Source organism: Anolis sagrei, chromosome 1, assembly GCF_037176765.1.
Source record: "Anolis sagrei isolate rAnoSag1 chromosome 1, rAnoSag1.mat, whole genome shotgun sequence".
Lineage (NCBI taxonomy): Eukaryota > Metazoa > Chordata > Lepidosauria > Squamata > Dactyloidae > Anolis > Anolis sagrei.
In genome coordinates, this window is record NC_090021.1 from 145,720,291 (window position 1) to 145,737,741 (window position 17,451).

Consider the following 17,451-nt stretch of genomic DNA (forward strand, 5'->3'; position numbering starts at 1 on the left):
TACGTTTGCTTGTACCAATATGATGCCACTAATCTTGACTTGAACCCCAAATTCATGCTGCAATTTGGAAATCCGAAACTTCACATCTTCAATGTGCTGCTTACTGATTAAACTTTACTCTGTTAATTTTTGCCCCAAAGTCTAAAATGATATAAGAACACACCGAGAATGATTTCCCCCCCTGCAATTACAAACTCTGAGACTGCAGAAGATGGCAAGAGTATAAAGGAAATTTTCACAGTTAATGTAAACCTGTCCAAATGAATGTGAATTTAAAAAACAAACACTGTGAAGCAACTCAGTAGGAGGAAAGCTAATTTGTCAGTTTTTCAATGTGTTTCTCTGTATTAAAAACATGGGCTTTTGTCGCCACACAATCACAAAACCAATACAATATCTACAACTTGTGTATTTAAATACATTAAACATTACAGGAAAAGGGTGTCAAATCACTAGCTAATTTGCTAGACATCCTATGTTTACCTAGGCAGGGCTTTGACATTTTTATTTTTTATTTTATTTACTTATTTACAAGTCAAGAAGTAAATATAATAAATAAAACAAAAAAATTCCATCCCGTATCATCTATGATCCACTGCGTCATGATGAAAAACATGCTGTGCCAGTGTGGTTGTTACCATCACATCAAATTTGTATCAGGGGATGGTAGCGTGTGCTTCTGCACTTCTGGTTTTCATTTTTAGAAAGCTATTTCCTGATGCAATTGCAGCTAATGTGATGGGGTCACCATGGTCAATTAGACCGAGGCCAACGCTACCTGCCACCCTTACAAATTAGAATTCTGCTTTCAACCTGCTTTTGCAAGCAACCCACCATCGAATCGACAAGAATATGAAATATAAACAAGGAAAATCTTTGCCAATCTAAGCCAAGATTTTCTCAAAAAATGCCTAAACTTTTCTTTAATACTCATTTTGTAGGAGCATGCAAATATTCCACAGATAACACAGAGTGCATTCAGAAGACATGAAGCAAAACATCCGAACAGTGGGCATTCCTTCTGGCTCGGTGGCTTTTCAAGTGCAGCCTATAGCACTGTGAGAGACAGAGAGACACCCTATCAAATGGCTTTCTTTGAGAATGACAGCACTTGGAAATACCCAATCAGAAACACAGGGATATAGAGTTAAAGCTGCTATTACAGGGGATTGTTCAACTGAGCTCCCCGTCTGTTGCTAGTTCTGTAAGCAGAGTGTTTAGTAGATGTTTCCCTGCAGTTTTTGCATCCTGAATCAGATACCCATTTGAGGCTTACTCCTTACTGCATTTTGCTTTACTGTTTCATTCTTTCATTCATTCCTTAGTTTAAACATTTATTATGACTATATCTGATTTCTGCTTTAATCTTTTTCCAACCTCTGTCAGATCTGCCTCCCCCACCCCACCCCCAAAACATCTGTCTACACACTTCTGGTCTCTGCCATCTTTTTCATTTGCTGATATTCTTGAACATTACTGGACTCAATGAGTTTCCTGGTGACATGGATCAAGTGACAAACTTTGATAGTGAGGCTAAGTAATTTCTGCCCTGGTCACATACAAATCTTCAGTCAATTAGTTAATCAATCTCTTCCTCTCTCAGTCTCAACATCTCTCTTTCTCTGGGTTGTTATAGGTTTTTTCGGGCTATATGGCCCTGTTCTAGAAGCATTTTCTCCTGATGTTTTGCCTGCATCTATTGCAAGCATCCTCAGAGGCAGTGAGGACTCTTTCTCTGCTTCCTACTCCTCCTCCTGAGATCCTGTTAGTGACCCCCCCTCCCTCATTTGCTTTTTCTTCTGTTCTCCTGAATTCTACCATTTCCAAGCCTAGGAGACGTGGCCTAACCTATCCCATTTTGGTGTCTGGGCAGGATGGCAAATGGTGCCCTGTTCCCCAAGTCAAGGGGCAAAATACCTACAGCCTTTTATTTATTTATTTACAGTATTTATATTCCGCCCTTCTCACCCCGCAGGGGACTCAGGGCAGATTACAATGTACATGGCAAACATTCAATCCCATATACAAACAACATATATAGACAGACTGTCAGAGGCTATTTAACATTCATAGAATCATAGAGTTGGAAGAGATCTCGTGGGCCAAGAAGTAGGAATATTGCATTCAAAGCACCCCTGACAGATGGCCCTCCAGCCTCTTTTTAAAAGCTTCCAAAGAAGGAGCCTCCACCACACTCTTTTTTCGGTCACAAAGGGAAACCATCTGCAACACCAATGAAGTACTTCCTCATTTCCCACATGTTTGCTGGAGATTTTTATGGCCTCGTAAATTTGTTAAATTAGTTAAATTAGCCTCCCCACATAAGTGGTACCTAAATTTCCTACTTGACAGATGCAACTGTCTTTCAGGCTGCAAAGCTCGACAACAAGCTACACAAATTGGTCGGAAACTCACTCTGACCTGGGCTGGCTTCGAACTCATGACCTTTCGGTCAGTAGTGATCTTAATGCAACTGACTCCCAGCCAGCTGCACCACAGTCCCGGTCCCATTTTAGCATGTTATGCAAGGCAAGCTCCTCTCTCCATCCCCAGCAATAAATGTACAATAATCAATAAAACTGTCTGCTGCCATTGCATACCACTGCATCAAATGCTTCATCCTATCATACTGTAGAGTAATCTCTGCTTGTCTCTGCTCAAAGTTGTTCTATTTTGCTGTCCTGTATCCGAGATATCATGATAGTCTCTGCTGCTCTCCTGCCTTCCTACTCATTTGCCTGTGATCTCAAATTCTGTCCAGGTCTGTCAGATACTATAACCCTGTCACCATGTTAATCCCAAGGCAGGATCCAGTTCTGTTTATTCTGATGGTCCCTTAAAATACATTTTTTAAAGAATCGGGGGAGGCATAATTTGAACCTCCACATCTATGCAAGCTTCTCCCACTTCCAGGCCCGTAGCCAGGATTTCGATTCGGGGTGGGTGGGGGGTGGGGGTGGGGCTGAGTTTCGGGGGGGGGGGGCTGACTCTGAGTGAAAGAGGGTCTACCCTAGCAAACCTTTTGTATCATTACCCCAATACCCCCATGCATATGGGATATATTGAGTATGGTGATCAGATCATGATATGAATAAACATAACAGTTTAAATAATGCACCAGTAAGGCCTTTTCGCGAACCACCATGAGAATTTGGGGGGGGGGGGGGGGGCTGAAGCCCCTCAAGCGCCCCCCCCCCCCCCCGGCTACATGCCTGCCCACTTCATGTGTTCTCAACCTGGCTCGCCACCCACACAGTAATGCTTGACTTTCTCAGGACATGACACCCATCTCCAAAGTCTCTTTAGGGCCTTTCTTTAAGGAGCTGGCTGCTCTTACCCTCTATGCTATCTTCACCCCAGTGCTTTCGATTTATTCAGAAATACCCACCTGTGAACCTGTTTCATATCACACCTGAAGAGTCTAGGCTCCCTTCAGTTCCAAACTGCTAAAGGAACATTCACCAAGCGGAATGTTCTTAAACGTTTTGACGTGTGTCTTTGTAACTACATTTTTTAATTCATGCCAAAAATCAAAACGAAGTGCCAGCTGGAAGCCACATTCTTAAACTTCAGACGTGGGAAAGCCAGCTCAATCTGCCATGAGGAACAACATATACAAAGGTGGAAATCTCCTAAATCGGGCTGCACTCTCTACTGCTGGGGCAGGAAGAATTGTGAGATGCCAGAAAATACACACCCCCTCCAACCCCCGTCACTAATTGCTTCATTTTTCAAAGATGCAGAAATAGGACATGCACATAATAAAGAAATCCCAGGAAATTCCCTCTGGAATCACAGAGGAAAGGAAGGTAAGTGACAGGCAGGTAGTATCCAATCCTGAACATAACAAGACACCAGTCCATACACAAGTACAAGCATTTCCTTAGTCAAAACAATGCAATTAGTGAAAAGTAGATCCCATTCTAACATCAATGCCTTTCCCATACTACCTACCCTCAATTTAATTTTTTATTTATTTATGTATTTGCTGTATTTGTATACTGCCTTTCTCAGCCAGAGGCGACTCAAGGTGGTTCACAGTCGGCAGCAATTTGATGCCATAACAAATATCAAAATACAGTTAAAACAATTATAAACAATTCAACATTTAAAATGTAATATAAAAGCAAATATATCTGTAAAAACAAGATCCTCGGCATCTCCTTACTAAAATCGTTGTCCAGTTGCATTGCCAGTCTTTCCATGTACTCATTTATGTCTAATTATGCTCCTGTAGAAAAAACCTTGCTCAAAGAGCCAGGTCTTAACCATTTTGTGGAATGTTAGAAGGAAGGGAGCCGATCTTATAATCCTGGGGAGGGCATTCCATAGGTGAGCGGCCACCACTGAGAAGGCCCTGTCTATTGTCCCCACCAAAGGCATCTGCGAAGAAGGCGGTATAGAGCGCAGAGCCTCCCCAGATGATCTTAAAGCCTTAGATGGTTCATAAGGAGAGATACGTTCAGATAGGTAAGCCGGACCGGAACCGTTTAGGGCTTTATAGGCTAAAGCCAGCACTTTGAATTGTGCCCAGTAGCAGACTGGCAGCCAGTGGAGCTGGCGCAACAGAGGAGTTGTGTGCTCCCTGAGTGCCGCTCCCATTAGCAACCTGGCTGCCACTCATTGGATCATTTGGAGCTTCCGAACAGTTTTCAAAGGTAATCCCACGTAGAGAGCATTGCAGTAGTCTATACGGGATTTGACATAAGAAAGATGACGAGTCCAATTAGATTTGACGCGTATGACTAGGACGGTATGAAATGGTGTTTGAAATGTATTTTAATATTTTGATAAATGTTTTTTAATGCTTATGTATGGGTATGTGAATTTATGTCCCGGCACTGAATGTTTGCCATTTATATGCTGTGCTCCACCCTGAGTCCCCTTTGGGGTGAGAAGGGCGGAATATAAATGTTTTAAATAAATAAATAAATAAAATATTTTCTCTGACAAGCTGTCAAAAATAATGTTTGGTTTTCCTGGTTCAGGGCAGTTAAGAAGATATGTGTATATTGGGAGGAGAAAGAGGTGGTTAGCCTATGAGGATTAGTGGGAGGTGCTCATTTGATATGGAAAAGAAGAATACAGGGCTTCAAGATTTCAATAAACCCCCTCCAGACACACATGAATGCACAGACATTATTTCTTTCCATAACTAGAACACACATCTGGTGCTTTTGTTGCTTTCAGTCCCTCCTCATTCTAGAGTACTAACTGCAGTTAGGGCCTCTGTCACAGCTAAGATTCCTACCTATAATCTTACCATGGTTTCTCTATTCACATACTGCTGCCCATTTCAGTGACATCCCACTGTGCACCATGAGAGATGCTATTGTGCTGTTGCCCACCTTTCCATGAGAGAAAGTTTACCATGAGCACTTACTCTTGCATTTCACTGACTCAGGCCCCTTCCACACAGCTGTATAAAATCCACATTGAACAGGATTATATGGCAGTGTAGACTCAAGACAACCCAGTTCAAAGCACATCTTTTGGATTATCTGCCTTGATATTCTGAGTTATATGGCTGCATGGAAAGGCCCTCATTGAGAGGGAAAGGATCCAATGTGACCACCTTCTGATACTGCCTGCCTAAGGGAGAAAGACTAGTTATTATGACTTTGCTCTGATGTAGCCAACTTGAAGGAGAAAACCTGGCTATTGTGACCTCTGGCAGATGCAACCTACCCTGAAGGAGAGTAGCCACTCTGAGCTCATGTTGATGCTGCCTGCCCAAAAGAGGGAAATTCGACACTGTAATCTTTTCTTTATGCTGCCCGTCTGAAGTGGAGAGACATTGCCAAGAGATTCTGATCACCTTCCTTAAGGATGGAGACTGGCCATGCAAACCTGGTCTGATGCTGCTTGCCTAAAAGGGAAAAACTGGCCATTTTGAGGTACTGATGGTTGTGTCCTGAACAGAGAGGCTAGGCATTACAAACTTGTACTGATCCTACTCCCTGAAGAAGAGATATTCAAATGATGATGTGCTGATTCTTTTTAGCTGAAGATGAGTGACAGCCATTGTAAATTCATGTGGAGGCTGCTCACGTGAAGGAAATTCACACAAAGGTCATTATGTTACCAATCACATTCACAAGAAAGTTGCCTGCAATCTAAACCAGACAAATATTCTCTTAATCTTCTTCTATACTCTCCCGCCTTTAAAAATATAGATTTTACTCCCCACCTCCCTACAGCCAGCAGAATGGCACCAATGCCCATCAGTTCCTTTTAGAAAAGAGAATGGTAGTCAATTCAATTTCTGTGCTATTTGTCAATCATTTCTCTGCGTTATGCCTATCTGATCTTTGTCAATCATTTCTGCAATGGATGAAGAGATAGCAGCAATTCTTGTCTGGATATAAGAAATGACCAGGCAGCCAATATGAGAAAGTTTGGGAATTATTCCTATAAAGATCTAAGGAAAAGTAAAGCTATTTAGAAAAAAAAAGGTGAAAAGCATAACTCTGAAACGGAAGTAGAACTAAAGTCTAACTTCTCATCCATTCCAATGAAATGTCTACATGCAGTGGTCCTGAACAGTCAACAACAACAACAACAACAACAACAATAATTTTATTGCTTATCTACCTCTCCTCATGGCTTGAGGCAGGTTACAATATTGTTAAAAACACTCAATCATCTAAAAATATTCTATAAAATATACATATTAAAATATATTTCTACAAAAATACATATTATAATACAGAGAACAAAGATTAAACACATACAGATTTAAAATTCATAATTAACTGGCTGGATAGGCCTGCCGGATGAGCTAGAACTTCTAATGTGTTTTAAATTTTGATAGCTCATTTATCCATCAGATCTCTTCTGGCAGGTCATTCCAAAGTCTTGGGACAGTCAATGAAAATGTTCTCTGGGTGACAGTCGCCCCTCAGGTTCTGGCTGGTTGGAGTAGCTGCCCCCCAGAGGACTCAAGTGTTCGAGGCAGATTGTATGGGAGGAGGAGATCCTGTAGGTAACCTGGACCCAAACCATGTAGAGCTTTAAAGGTCAAAACCAACATTGTACTCTGCCTGGAAACTAACTGACAGCCAATGGAGTGACTTTAGTATGGATATAATATGCTGACTCCTGGATGTTCCTATACCCATTCTGGCTATGTATTGGTTACAAGAACATCCAAGAGTGGACATATGCACTCTAGATTCCTGTATGCTTGGTGCCTACATTTTGCAAAATCGGCCAGGCCTCTTCTGGGACACATTTATGGCTGACGGACTAGATTTTCTTGGTAGAAAGGGTAACATTCCAGGTTTTTAGCAGTCATATTAAATATCACCATAGATACCACAACCTACGATAGCATTAGATCTGTGGTACATAATCCGTTTATGCCCCCCTTGGAGAATTTATTAAAAGCTATGGACGATCCTTCCTCCAGAAGACTAATACACATGAACATAGGCACAAGAATATTTACATATTGTTTTATTGCACTAGATTGAAATAAAAATATTACAAAGAACAGGTTTTGCCTTGAATTCACCATGATTAGAGACATTCAAAGCAGCAGGACAGTAATCAAATATAGCATTCATTCATTCTGTGCTTGAATTATGGACTCCCTGGTGCTAATCCATGATGTCCCTGTTGCCATGGACCTTAAGTTAAGAAATCTTTCATTAGAAAAATCTTTCAGGAGCTTAAGTCATCTACTGAATTACAATATGCCAAATCCTATTATATTCTTTGGACTGATTTATCCTCCCCCTCACACCCCCCCCCCCAAATTAACATCACATCTAGTAAACATCACAAATACTAATGAGATGCATTTTCAGTCTCACCTATTTTGTTAAGCTGAGCCTATTTAAAAAGGCATTGTTCATTTAGTTTAACATTGTGAGAATGAGGCTGCCCTGTATCGTGGCTTCAAATGCTTTCCTTGAAAAAAAAAAAGGCCTTGGCAGTTCTCTCTAACATGCAAATTTCAATCTCCTTTTTTGTTTAAAAGAATACATAAAGAGGAATACATACCCTGTATATTAAGATCACATCTTCAAAGCTCTCAGTTCAGGGAATTCAGCTCAATTTTCTGAAACAAAAAAACAAATTCTGAAAAATGTGGCAGGTTCATAACACTTACATTAATTTACAGCTCCATATTTATAGTGCTGTTAAAAACAGAAAAGTACCTTGGATATGTCCCATTAACGATAGCAAACAATATTCAAAAACATAATCTAAAGTTTAATGGCACTTTACTCCTGCTTCTTGGTTGCAAGAGTTAAATGTGCATTTAAATCTTTCCTGGTGAATGAAAAGAGACTTGGAAAGGGTCATGGCCCTAAATGTTGATGCATTCTCAAAATTCAAGTTTTGTCTGAGTTTGGGTTAAAGTGCCAACATTTAACACCACTTCTGCTGATTCGAGTGCTACTGTTGTTCAATAAAAAGGACCAAAAGAAATGTACATATGCATGAAAAGTTGAATGAGCCTTTTTCCTGCCCATTTCTCCTCCACCCAACATTTCAATTCCCTCTGTTTCAGCTGTGAACTCCTCTTCCACTAGTATTCAGATGAGCAATGTTCAGGTAAACAATCCACACGGAGAAGCTAACAGGTCAGTTGGAAATGAACCCTAAGGAAGGGAGACCACCACCATAATCCAAGGAAGCAAGCTAATCTGAAAGGGAAAGGGACAAGCCAGGACAAATTATGAGGAAACACAACTCTTCTCCAACACAGAAGAACATCTGGGTTTCAGGGGAGAAACACAGAAATCTGTCTCCTAACCTCTACTGCCTGAATCAGTCATCTCACTATGCCTAACAGCAATTTTAGGCTCCTGATAATCAATGCAACTTCAAATTCTATTCAAGTTTCATTACAATAGGATCATGCTACAGTACAAAAGAAAAATCCAAACTGACCTAAATCAGATGCTTCTAAACATTTATCATAGCAGTAACCTGAGTCAAATATCAGAGCGAACTCTCTGTTTCCAAGTATAACAGTAAAAATTGGGACAGAGTCAAAATAGCCAATGTAATGTGGCCACTTTAACTATGCCAGCAGACCATTTTTAGTGAGCTAGTGGGGAAGGAAACCATGCAAGTACAGGCAGTCCCCAAGTTTCGAACAAGATGGGTTCTGTAGGTTTGTTCTTAAGTTGAATTTCTATGTCAAAACAGGTACATTTTTTGAGTGTAACTCCAGCCAAATCAATCCATCAATCAATCAATTTATCTATCTACCTGTTAGCCTTGGTCAACATAAAGGGTTGATGCCCCTGTGATGTTTGTTGTGCTGTCTGTGCCCATGTTTGGAAGATTTCACCTCATTTTCTGTCCCTGTGACACTTGGATTTTGAAAACATATGGCTTGTTGTAGAAACAAAGAAAGCTTCAGTGGAGATACCTTTTCCCCATGATAACTCTTGCAGGAGTGAATGTATCTTCTGAGGGGTAGATTTCTCTCGCATCCTATTGCCCCACTCCTGTTCTTAACTATGAGTCATTTATATGTCAGATGTTTGTAACTCAGGGACTGGCTGTATACCAAAATTTACCCACTGTGTGAGAGGCAACATCTCCATATTGCTTAATAATAATAAGTATATACCCCCTTTCTTTTCCCACTGCAACACAGCCCTTTAGCATTACGCTGGAAGCACAAAGCTAGGTAAGCTTGCCTGGAGGAAAACAGAGATACTAGGAGTTTGAATTGGCTACCTGACAATTAAAAGATAGGGTTCCAAGAAACACAGTGTACAACACTGCACACTCCCATCTCTTCCATCCAAAGAACATTTTTAACTGAGAAAGTCAGACATACAGACGGAGTGTGTAGTGGGAAAAACATGAAGGCAGTTTCATCTACATACATTCCATAATACATTAATGAGGGTGAGCACCTAAAGTATAAAGGTCTTGTTAGTACGTAGTTCTTCTCTCTTTTAGAGCTCTCAGCACAGCAAGCAGGTAACTCGATGTCACAGATAAGGAAAGTTGGGAGAACCACAAGGGCTATCCTGTCCAAATCTCTGCCATGTAAGAATACGCAATCAAAGCACCATCCAGTGGTTTTAAAATTTCATGGAAGATCAACAAGAAACTCAAGCCTGAATTATTACTGTTTAAATTGTTTTGTCTTTCAGCGTAACTAGCATTTCAAGGATGTGAAACGAAGGATATGTCACTAACCGTCCTTTCCTTGTAGCTCTTTGAGGATCTCTGAGGATTCCTCACCTCTGCCACCAATTCTGCCACCAAAATCCATCAGAACGGTAACACAATTTGTCTCTTGGGTCTTGCACCTTGTCTCCATGGGACTAGACACTTAAGTTAATCAAGGAATCATTTAAATACCCACACCATCATTTCCTCCCAGTTTTCCCCCCTCCCAGGGGCATCTCTGCAACAGACTGGACCTTTAAAGTGACCATCCATAAGCTCTTCTTCCTGCCATGGGGATCTTCTCCTTCTGTCTGTGATGTCAGAGAACCCTCTCTCTAATCGCTGTGTTGATTCTAGCTGGCAGGATTTCTCAGCCAATCAGGAGGAGTCTGAATAGCTGTCAGAACTGCATAAATGTCTTGTGTTTTCTTGTGAATTTATGCTTGTACACTCTGAAGCACTTTTCTGGTACTTGCATCCCTTTTGGCCAAACTATGTAGCTTTTCCTTCAAACCTTCAGAGTGCTTGTTCCTTCAGAGTGCTTGTTCTCTGTTCTGGCTGATCCAGTTTAACAAAAGCTCACCAGGCATGGACCTCCTTATCTGTGGTTCTAGCAAAAATTGTTATAAGTCGCTTTGAGACCCCTTTGGAGAGATTAAGTGGGGTAATAATAATAATAATAATAATAATAATTTGATTGTGTGTTACTGCATGGCAGCGGTTTGGATTCGACAGCACTTGTGCTTTCTTGCAATTCCATGATTCATACATAGTTTTAGGGCAATACTATAAAGAGTGCATAATCCACATATCTCATTTTCTAGTTCTGCTTATTTTCATTATCTACTTTCTGTTCTATTACCTTTGTCACTTTATAACTTTTCTTTTTTAAAAAAAGCCAGCTCTGAAATACATTTCAGGATTATAAACACTAGAGACAGTATTTCATTGCCTCTTCAACCAGGTATTTGGGATCTTTTCCAGATTTGCTATTTGGGAGCAGACATAGCTTCCATAAATATGCTTGTAAGAAGCAGAGAAGCCATAAACACACTGGAATACAAAAGAAAATTATGACCACCCTCTGTGAATATCCTGTCTTTAAACTACAGGCACACTCAGTGGAGATAGGTATAACTATTTTGCCAAATCATCAATCAAAGCTACAGTCCATAACCAGACATCATACAAGCTTGCATTGTTCTATTAAGGGATGAAGTTCTTCACTGACAAAATATAGCTATCAATCATATGCCATCAATCACATTTTATCTTCCTTCTAAGCAAATCCCACCAATCATGCAGCAAAAATAAACCATGTGACAATGGATGGAAATTATATTGAGGAGAGAAAAAGCGGAGTATAAGCATAATCATCACCATCACCATCATTTCCACCACTCTATTTTCCCCCAGACACATATGTCTTATTTGCTAGACGTTAGAGGTATTCTTCTGAATAGATAAGTATATTTAGGATTCCATGCACAGTGAAAGCTAAAAATGGAAAGTATTTTAGTATTACAGCTTCAAATTAAAAACCATACATATAGTTATGAAGATGGAGACAGAATGTAACAGCATCCAGAAATATTCAAATTACGCCCATTGTCCTAAAATTTGAAAGGATTGAGCAAGGTGATAAAGTTCTTTTTTTATCTTTATAGTGGTGGATCTAAATACATGAAAAAAAGACGTTTGCTTACCAGAAACCAGTTTTCCTGAGTTCAAAACTTTGAAAAGATTACGTTTATTACTGTACATATAACAAAAGGAATCTTCCCATTGGACCATTTGAACGCACATTCCATTTTTTCTCCCTTTCCCGCTTCCAATGTTATTTCAGAGACAGCTTTATTCCAAGGAAACAAAATGTTACACAAAAACCTGAAGCTCACATTATCTGAATCAGGGGGCAGGTATTCTTCTGGTCTACCAGCATCCAGATTATCATCCACCGGATGACAGTCCAAAAGATATTTCTAAATTACCATTCAATTCATGCATAATTTGCTTTTTGTTTTTCAGCAGCTAGGTCCCATTTAGCTCCCAAGGCCTTCAAAAGATGACAGCCAGCCAATTGTTTTGATATGTGCAAGGAAAGCATGCAAATTCATGCCTTCGCCAAATAAATGAAGTGAAGCCTTTGCAGCGTGGATAAGCTAGCTGAGTCTATTTGGCAAGCATCCGCCAAAAGCAGACATTCAACACAGCCAGGGATACACTACTGGGTATGTGTGTAGACTAGAGCTAAAAAACAATTTAATAAGAATCTTAAGCAAATAACTTTTCGACATCTCTGGAGACTTTATGTGAACTCACACTTCTGCAATGCTTATTTAGCATTTTGGGGAAAAGAATTACACATAGAGCAATGCACACATTTAAAAATCTGAATAACTAAAATGCATACAACTGAAAAAATATGCACGAGTAGGCTGCAATCAATGAGGTATATGAATGCATTGTGTTATCTGTCCAAGCATATACACACCTTTAGAAAAATGCTTATAAATTTCGATGTAGAAAAAAACAGAAATTATCACATAATAGTGCAAGAATAGGAAGAAAAAGCAGCTGGGATTTGGAGAAACTTAATAAAATTGAAATTTTTCATAGCCTTACACACACAAGTGCACCTTCCCCCTTCAGCATATAGATGCGATAAGTAGACCCTTATTCAGGTCTTCTCTGAGTCAACATAATCTCTTCTTTCTGACAATTCTTAATGATAGGTTCCCCACACTACAGGGAAATATTGGTACATACCATTTGCACATTCATTATTCTACTGCTGACTAATCTGGTTGAGATATGTAAGTAACTGGGGAGGGGGGGACTACTGTATACATTCATGTTTAGGTTTACTAATTTCAGCCCCCAAATCTTGGGCTGACCTGTCAGTGGATTAGCTTTGCTACTGTACCTTAACTCTTTCTTTTTTAAAGGAACTATTGCCTTCTCGGAGCAGAGGACCAAAGGACGAGACCTTAGTCTGTCCCCGGACAACCTAACAAAAAGCACCAATCCTTCTACTTTCTCTACTGCTGTGCCAGTTATGCCCTCTTTGTATTCTTGCAGGGAAGGGGAATGGAAATAACAGCCAGGCATGTTTGGATCCTTGAGGCAGCATTGGTGTTTTCCCTTCTCCACAGAATGATACCCAACTTATCCATGGACCATATCAAAATCCACCCTAAAACCTGCTCTCGACTTCTAAACAAAGTAAACTTATGAACAAAACTCTCCTTTTCCCCACTAAGGAACCCTTTTATAAAGTTGGTAACTTTTTTATAACAAGAAACTCACAACGTTGATTAAGGAGAAATGTCTACTCAATGTTTTTAAAAACTGGATCCTATTTATTATGTAATTCCAACAAAGATGGGGTAGATCCTCCATTACTGGTTTCTTGAATTAGAAGAGCATCATCTTATGGGGAAAGGCTGTATTAATGATTTTTCTCCTTTAGATGTGTGTGGAAACAAATGTAGCCATGAGCACATAGGTGGCTAAATGGAGGCACAATTGGAAAGATATTACAATTAGAACTCTCTGCAACCATTCCTTCATTTTGATGTTTATGAAATTAAACAGAGCTTGAATTTAAAGTAGGGTGAGGAGAGATAATAAGAAATCTGCTTGTGTGCACATTTAGATATCTGAATCAGCACCTGTAAAACTCAGCCTATCTCGGAGAGTCAATTTTTAAAAATTAAAGTAAACTTCTGCAGGTTGTTCCCCATCCATCTTGTGGATTTCAGGATGGCAAAGTACCCTTTTCCAGGACTGTTTGGACATGCTGTCCACAATTTTTTGCCCCACTTATTCGTCCTGTTTTGACACTGTCTGGAAGTGTCAGTCCTCACTCAATTGAAACGTGTGTCTGCAAATTCCAAATAGAAACACAACAACCATATATAGAAATCTTATGAGTCATTTCCGCATCACTATTTCCAATGTAGGGTCATAAAGTCCCAAATATTTTATACTGCAGAGTTTTTATTAATAAACAGATTGTTAAATTGCTTAAGACCTAAAGGCTGAAGGGTCTAGTGATGTGGACTATGCAGGGAGTGGGGGGAGTTCAGGAAAAAAAGTTTTTCTTTCTCCTTTTTGAAACTTTCTTCCCCTGGATAAATAGGAAAAAATAAAATTGGGAAAAAGTGGAGAACTGGATGATGAATATGTTTTCTTTGAAATCAGGGGTCGACAAACTAAGGCCTTTGCTCCATATGGAGTTCATGAAGTTTTCTTACCCAGCCCCACTCTAAACTTTAGACTTAGGGCTGGCCTAAGTCCGAAATGACTTGAAGGCACACAACAATCCAAATTAACTTGACTATCTTATCAGCCAAAATCAGGCCCCCACTTTCTATAGAAATACTGGTCAGTTTGTTTTAAATATTGGGGTTTCTTTTTCAAACTATAGTCCGCCTCCCCAATAGTATGAGGGACTGTGAGCTGGTCCTCTTCTTAGAAGGTTTGAGGATCCCTGGGCTAGGACAATAAAAAAAAAAACCTCAAATCATTTTCTAAAACCCATGTAAAATGCAGAGTTTTATGTATGTTATCTGATTAATCCAATTCATAGGTCGGGTTTCTTTTTTCTTTGTTTTTTTTTTCATGGAAATGAATGTTTTACAGCTGCTTGATACTATGGAGAACTAGAGGAGATTAAATAATGTTGTCTGTTATGCTAATATGGATGGTTTCTTTTATTTTTATTGTCTTTTACTGCTATCTGTAAACTGCAAAAATAGCAATGTTATTTCCAGTTTAGGATCTTTAAAAATAAATATACACACTCTTATTAAGATTTTATATGTAGTTAGCTCAATTTGTAACCAAAAAAGAAAAGAAAGTGGTTTTTATTGTTTGAATAAAGTGTAGTTGTCATACACTAAGCACAATACATTTATTCCAAGCACAATTTTGTGTGTGTGTGTTCCTGAAGTAATGAAATCTTCAAAGGTTGTTAATATCACATATTTTCTTTTTAAAAGATAAAAAATAAACAAAATTTGGGTATGATTTCAAATTTTCAGAAGTGTTTATGTCTCCAGACAAGTCTAATTTCTCCCTCCAGCTATAAGGTGGACATCTGAGGAACCCTCAACACACAGGTCACAGATTGGTATAACTTGATCCAAAATGCACCATATGAAAGTGTTTGCAAAGAATTTTTGACATAATAACATAAGAATAATTATGAGGCCTTAAATGGACCGAGTAGGCAAGACATTATACATAGTATTAGTCATTGTTTTAATGGCTTTTCAAAAGCAAACAGTTCACTGTCATTGTTGTGTTATGCCTTCAAGTCAACACTGACTTACTACAAAACTATTCCAGGATCTTCTTGACAAGATTAATGAGCATGTATAACTTGCCTTCCTCGAAGGTAGAGAGACTGTGACTTTCTGAAGGTCTCCACAACTGAGAAGGATTTAAATTCTGGTCTCTCAAAGTCCTGGTGCAACACTCAAAGCACTGTATCGCACTATTTTGGTAGGATCCCCCGGTGGCACAGTGGGTTAAACCCCTGTGCCCGCAGGACTGAAGACTGACAGGTTGCAGGTTCAAATCCAGGGAGAGTGCGGATGAGCTCCCTCTATCAGCTCCAGCTCCTCACGCAGGACATGAGAGAAGCCTCCCACAAGGATGTTAAAAACATCACAACATTCTACCATATGTGGTGGACCTGTAAGGATACAACTAAGTTTTGGGCTTCTGTCCATGAGGAAACACAAAAGATGTTGAAGAAGAGGTTCAAAAAGAAACCTATTATTTATTGGGATTTACAGATTCGGATTTTAAACTGGATGAGAATGAAGACAAATTATTTACATACTACACTACAGCGGCAAGGATTGTTTTTGCCAAATATTGGAAGAATGACCAAATACCGACCATTGAAGAATGGTTGGAGAAAGTTAAAGAAACAAGAGACATGGATGAACTAACTTTTTTGATGAGAAGAAATACTGGAAAATCGCTAAAGAGAACAGACTGGACCTTTTTCTATGACTACGAAAAGAAACTTAAAGATAAAAGTTTTAGAGGACAAGAATAGATAAGTAAGTTGGAGAAGTAGAGTGAGAAGATCCTGAGGTTGGAGTGGAGGTCATTTTAGATTAGTTTAGGTGTTTTTTTTTTGTTGTGTTTTTGTGCTACCCTTCCTTCTTTTCTATCCTCTTGTTATTGTTCCCCCTCTTTCCCTGTGTTGATTTATAAAATGTTTAATAAAAATTATTTGGAAAAAAAAAAAAACATCACAACATCCAGGCGTCCTCTGGGCAACGTCCTTCCAGATGGCCATTCTCTCACACCAGAAGTGACTTGCAGTTTCTCAAGTCGCTCCTGACACGACAAAAAAAATAATTTGGTAATCAAATCATTACCTTCCCTAATTCCTCTAATATTTGATAGCTTTAGTATACTCAGGAATTGAATTTTTGTCTCTTTTATAGTAAGTCTGCACTTTTTTTGTGCATTCACTTATTTCAGCTTGATGGTCAAGGATTTATTATTATTTATTTATTATTTACACCATTTCTACCCCGCCCTTCTCACCCCCAAGGGGGGACTCTGGGCAGCTAACACAGGCAGCAATTCAATGCCGCAATATCAGTAACACAATGTAAAAAATCATAATACATAGCAAATTAAAACAGTTACAATCAATTAAAATCACAAAAACACATAGTCATAACCACAATAATCACAAAGTCACAAAGCCGTTTCCAATTGTCGTAACAGTCTTATGGTCCGGGTTCAGTGTCGAAAGTGCTGCTGTGCCCACCAGTCAAAGGCCTGGCTCCAAAACCATGCTTTTAGTTTTTTTCCTAAAAGAAAGGAGGGAGGACTCCAATCTGATCTCGCTGGGGAGCGAATTCCACAAGCGGGGGGCCACCACTGAGAAGGCCCTGTCCCTCGTCCCCACCAGATGTGTTTGCGAAGCTGGTGGGACCGAGAGCAGGGCCTCCCCAATAGATCTTAAATTACGAGGTGGAACGTAGAGGGAGATACATTTGGACAAGTAATCTGGTCTTTTCCAGTCAATTTCTGACTGATTCTCAATGTCTACTATTTTGCATTGAAAAGGAGGTGTTTTAAATGACGCTAATGGAAACTTTTCTTCTAAAGCAGACATAATGGACCTGATATGATATAAATTAGGAACATGACTAAAAGATCTACCAGTGTTGACACAAAAATTCAGTTGGAATAATGAGAGATGTGGACAAACTGTTTTATGTCTACTTGGTGTAATGATATGATAGAAAACTTTCATAAGAT

General features: G+C 39.5%; 1 protein-coding gene across 5 annotated transcripts in view; it reads right to left on the bottom strand.

Annotated features, from left to right (window-relative positions):
• The window catches only part of PLCB4 (phospholipase C beta 4), a 255,778-nt gene that overhangs the window by 204,129 nt on the left and 34,198 nt on the right, over positions 1-17,451 (bottom strand). For all 5 annotated transcript variants that reach the window (XM_067469124.1, XM_067469130.1, XM_067469126.1 and 2 more), the window contains exon 2: positions 8,008-8,065. The gene's annotated coding sequence lies outside the window, so the exon portion shown is untranslated. The remainder of the gene's footprint in view (positions 1-8,007; positions 8,066-17,451) is intronic.